Genomic DNA, 5988 nt, shown 5'->3' with positions numbered 1-5988 from the left:
CAAGAGTTTCTTTTATTAATTGGGTTTAGTTTTTTTTTTGCACGATCTACGAGATCGGCGGAGAAAGCTGATTTCTCAGACTCCTGCGGCGCCGTTTGGCCCGATGGCAATCAATAAAAAGTATCTGATGGATAAATGTGTCGCATAAAATGTATCTTCTCGTGTCGGCGGACAGAGCGGCTTAATTAGAAATTATCCCAGCGCCGAGGAGCCGGAGCTCTTAACCTCCTTAACCTCTTTCACACAACCTGCGGTTCCCACCGCCGCGCAAAGGAACTCCAGGCGATGTGCATACCAGCAGCCAATCAATCCGAAATCTATTTCAATCAATCTTTGCGTAATTGTAAATACTTTCAGCATAGCTCCTCTTTCGTTTCGAAAAGCAGAGAGAGGGAGAAAAAAACAAACCGAAGTCAAGACAACCGACTGACGGACGGACAGGCAAAGTCGACAGCAAATGGCGCGAAAATTATAGCAAAATGCTAGACTTCGGCGGGACCTGGATTCGTTTCTATTTATTTCACACTTGAATTGATGCACAGCACCAGATTGACATTTTGCAAATGCTCACGGCACCGGAGGAGGCAATTGCCAATTGGCAAAATCACAGCGCAGCACAGCACAGAAGCTGTGAGCGATTCGAGCGACAAAACGCTGCCGCTCTGTGTCGTTGAATACTGCGATCTGCCTTCTGCCTTCTGGGCCTGGGCTCATGAATGAGGCTGAGCTTCAATCAATCACTCGGAGAAAAAAGGAACAGCAAGATCAGGTGCTAAGTTAACTTTAAACATTAATTGTCAAGTCTAATTAAACAATAATCATATAACAAGTCAAGGAAATATATGAAAATCAATTTCACCTTTTAGGTAAAACGTTTATTTTGCTAGTTATTGTCAAATCTCAGTTGTTCTCTTATCATAATAATAATAATATAATATATTTATTATCATAAATATAATATAAATAAGCAATTAACTATGAGCTGTTATTTAAATTATCAAGTTTAAAAAAAGATTTAAAGTCTTAAAAGGTTTTTACAGAAATGATTTACCTAATCGAATCTTTATCGGAATATTAATTAAAACATAAATCAATATAATGATAACTAAATATTAAGGCAGTTTATTTTTGGATACTCCTCGATTAATTTACATATTTTCTATCCACTTTTCCCAGTGTAATCCTCTAGGCAGGCTTGGCCGTCGTCTTCGTCGTTGACTTTGTTGTGGATTGACGCTCACAGCTTGACGAGTTGACGGGTTAGAGATCGCTAGCTTCGACTGTGATTTTTGGGCAGAGGGTTTTAGCGGGGGAAGGGGGGAGAGAGGGTCCAGAGGGTAAGGGGGAGGGGGAGTTCGGGGGTCGGTGGGAGGGAAAGCGGGCTAAGTAAGGTAGTACATCCCAATGCCTCCTCGCATTGTCAGCAGTGAATTGTAGTGCAAATAAATTTCAATTGCGAGACACATTCTCCCACTGACATTGTTTGACACTTCTTCGGCTGCACAATTTGCATGTCGAAGGCGAGGAAAGCAGCGGCGGGGGGCAAAACCCAGCAGATCTTTAAGTTTATTGTTTGATCTTTAAAGATTGGCCAACACCCAGCAGCGACCGTTTCATTTTTTTCTTGCTTTTTTCTTTGCTAACAAGCTCAACACACAGTCGGAGTCAGACTCTTAACTCGAAGCCGAAGCCGAAGTCGAAGTCGAAGATGACGGTGATGAGGAAGACGCACCCAGGCTACCAATCTTAGACTTGGAGCTCCATTTACGGGCTATTTGAAACCGGGCTGGTGTGAGCTCTACACTGGGAAAGCTTTAAAATACAAATAAAACCTAGATTAATCGCATTGCCAGCCAAAATAACTACTTGCTAACTACTAATAAAAATTAAATATAATCAGATTTGTAAGTACAATATCGAATATTTCCCTTTTGGACCTTAACATAAATTCCACAAAATTGGAAAATGTGGAAAAAGTAACTTTAGACAACCTTATTATACGTTAAAAGAATTTTCACATTTAATTATTAATGTATTCAAGAATTAGAAATTTATGGATTATATCTTCTTTTCAATATGTTGATAATTTTTTATGTTATTTTAAGGCAGTGATAGGCTTTTGCATTTTATAATGCATCGCTGATCTATAGAAATGTTAATGGTTTTCTATAGTGTGAATTTTGTTCCTCAGTGTGTGTCTGCTCCAAATGCATTAAGTGTTTTGGCGCTTTTATTTGCTACCCACTCGCCGGGGAGTCGCAGGCGGAGCAGCAAGACGACTCGATAGCTACACCCTAATCTCGTGTGGACCACTTTCCGCACCTACAACAACACATCGCCCAGATAGAGCCGACACCAACGCGCGATAAATGTCTCCAATGCGCTGGAACTCCCAGATGGATGCCACAACATCGTACCAGATATACATATATATATAGTATGTACATATCCAGTATGGAGTGCAGAGTATGGAAAGGAAGGAAGCTGCCGGCCGGGCCTCTCGATATTTAACACCTAGACAGACGGAGACTAAACGCTCCAACTGGATTGGGGCATGGCCCGATAACCGGCGATGAAGCGTTGAAAACCCAGTCGCGGGCCTCACTTTTGGATCCAATTGCCGCAATCTGCGAGTAACAAGCATAACACGCCCACTGTGCCAACGAATCTGGCCCGGGGGTCCGCAATTGGGCTAACAGTTGCACAAACGGAACGGAAATTGTTAGCCAGCCGAGCAAACAAAGTTATCAAAATGAGCTTCGATGCGAGAGATTTATGCTTGCGGGTCTAAATTGTCCCTAAGCTGTTTGCAGGAAGGCCAGAATATTGTGGGAAAAAATTAGTTTGGGGTTTTCTTTAATTATAGAAATTTAAAAAATTAAGTGGTTAATACTTAAATTTTGAGAATTTTTAAATTTAAGAGTGAGTAAAATTTAAATATACCTTTTACCAAAGTACTGATAAATAGTTTTCATATATCTAATAGAGTTTCCATCACAATAACCATCGAGTAGCTCCACTTGAGATTTACATACTGAGCTGTGCGATGCGAGTGATTCACAAAATCGAGGCTTCCAACCGATTATAGAACAGGAGTAGCGTTTTGAGACGCATTCGATCGTTTCCCAGGGTAGAAAAAAACAAGTTGGACAAAAGCCGCAACCTAAACGCCGCTAAGTGCTTGAGTTTCGTAAAGGTTTTGTGGTTTGGTGGGTGCCATGAATCGGGATAGAGTGTATCGGTGGTTTTGGGTTCAAGGGTTTTCTGGAGAGGGGGGAGGGGTTCTAGGGAGCCAAGGGGGCACCCGGCATGACTTTGCTCAATGTGGAACTTATGCGTATACCGCATTAACTACTCCATAAAAGGTGTAAAGAAATCACTTAAGTACTTGGATGTCACTCCTTTGTCAAACTAAATCATGGTAGGGAACGCAACCCATCGTGGATCATTCTTTCTGGACGTAAGTATATATAAATATGCTTTTACAGGTCTATATGCACGCAGGAAACCAATAGCTTGAAGTCTAAATAATATTTTTTATGATTATTTTATCTTAAAGAATTCAATTAAATTTTCTGAATAATATACCACCAAAAAGGAGTTTGGCTTAAATACAAATTTTTATATTTAGGTTTAAAACATTTTAATCAAAACTGGAACACTTTGAATCCTGATGTAATTTTTCACAGTGCCTTCATATTCATATAGAAAATATAGGCGTAGAATGCTTTCGGTTATAAAGAATAAAACGGGGGAGTTTTATTGACAGCCGCAATTACCACATAATCATGCAACAAATATGATGGTTGCTGGCTTTTTCACGATTGAAGGGGCTTCCCCTCCCCCTTAAAAATTGTTGCTGCTGCTGCTGTTGTTATTATTGTTGGTGATGACGTAGAGACGACGTCTGAAAGGCAACAGGCTGGCAGGCAGCTCAACTCAACTCTACTCAACTCAACTCAACTCAGCGGACCTGGCAACGTGCTGATCCATTACGGCAGCTATCCCCCGCATTTCCCCATCGAGGAGCGACAATCACAGGTACCAGGTACATTTTGTCTAGACTTATTGAGTGATCGTGGCAGGAGCCAAGGCTGCAACAACAACAGCAACATCAACAGCAACAAGAACAACAAACAGCAACACCAACAGCAACTAGAAGGCGCAGCCGTTTTTTTAATGGGGTGGCAATCACTTTGAACGGCGACGACGAGTCGAACGTTGAGGTCTGCACAAAGGAAAATATTGTCAAAAATATATATAACAATTCTGAAGATCTTTTTTTATCAAATAAATTTGAAATATATTTTACTGGAAGGCCAAAAAAATAATGAACATGGTGTTTTAAATTAACTTTTTATTGTTTAAGCTTTATTGAACAAGCATCTGCTTATTTGGGAACACTCAGAAAATATTTAAAAAAAGTAGCAATGTTAAAATGAATTAAAGGATAAAATACTTTATTTCTCCATGTGTATGAATAAAAGATGTGAAGAGGCATCGGGATCTGAGGCAGGCCTCACAAATTATGGTCAGGAGGCGAACGATGGCGAAGAAAGCCCAACCAGCGTGGCAGAGGCTCGTTTTGTGCTCTGAACTGGGTTGGCAGATACTTAAGAAATATGTTATTAAATAATAATGGAGTGCGTGGTTAATAGATACAACGTCAGCAGTGGCCAAAAGCACAAACTGCAGATGCAGTTGCAGTTGCTGTTGCGGTTGGCAGTCTGCCGGGAAGTGTGCGATAGGAGCTTCGCTTGGGGCCTCATCGACAATCATTGTTAACAATCAATTAAGGAAATAAGTTGTTTATAAAATGTGGCTATTACTAGCCGATCGCCGGCTACCATAAATACCCAAGGCCCAATGCCGCCCACCTCTGAACCGCCCAACTGGCAGATAAAATATTACACTGGGGCACTAAAAACATAATTTTCGGAGATGAAAGTTGTCTAAATAGTTTGATCATAATTACAGAATTAAAGAGAAAACTGGGAAGGATATTTAAAGAATTTGTTTTTAGTCAGATTATGTTAGGTTGTTATAATGTGAATCTTACTATATATACTTCTATGATATACTTTCGATATCTAAATAACCCATAATTACACTAACTTTCCCTTAAGCATCTCCTCATTTATCAATCCAATTCCAAGTTGACCACTGTAAAGCGATGCTTGTTCCAAGAAGAAACAATCACTTTGGCCCCAATGCTGCTGGCGAAAATGTTTTAATTAATGTGGCAGACAGTTAATGAAACTGTTATAGTTATACAGCCATACGCGAGTATGACTATACATTATTACCATATACGTAGCACTACACAGTCCAGTTCGGGGAGTTTATTAACCCGACTAAAACAGAAAACGACAATCGATGGATCGACTGACCAAAAAAGGGCTTTTTATATTCCAGTGAGCAGAGCGCAGATCATTAATCAAAACACCCCAGCAGGCGGCTCGATCTTTGGTAGCAGGCAGAGGGGACCCAAAAAGACTACCGAACTGTACTACTTGACCACACTGAGAAAAAAGTTAGCAATGTTAGTACCATAATCTATTTACTTGCCAATTTTTTAGTTGGTATTTTGAACCAGAAACTTCCATAAAAGAATTTAAAAAATAGATTTTCTGAATTTAAAGGAGCATTGCATCTAAATGAATTTATTAAAATAAAAAATAAACTAAAAATATCTCTTCAACGACTTAAAAATCACCTTTATTTATACAAGGACCTATTGCAATTTGGTTAGGCAAATCCTGTGAAGTATTTTTTTCTGTACAAATCTAAAAGCCAGCTGAAGAAGTAGGCCCCATATGATTAGTGGCGGTGGCTACTTTAATGAGCGTTAACTGCCTGGCCTCAAAGTTCATTAGGTGCAGTCGGCTTATGATTGATGCCCTCAAACAAATGGCGGAAAATTCTGGTGCCAAAATCAGAATCGAAATCGTCCACGAGTCCGATGCTTAAATTAAAACATAAATCAAA

Source organism: Drosophila ficusphila, unplaced genomic scaffold (genome assembly GCF_018152265.1).
Source record: "Drosophila ficusphila isolate 14025-0441.05 unplaced genomic scaffold, ASM1815226v1 contig_286, whole genome shotgun sequence".
Taxonomy (NCBI): domain Eukaryota; kingdom Metazoa; phylum Arthropoda; class Insecta; order Diptera; family Drosophilidae; genus Drosophila; species Drosophila ficusphila.
Note: the sequence above shows the minus strand (reverse complement) of the source record.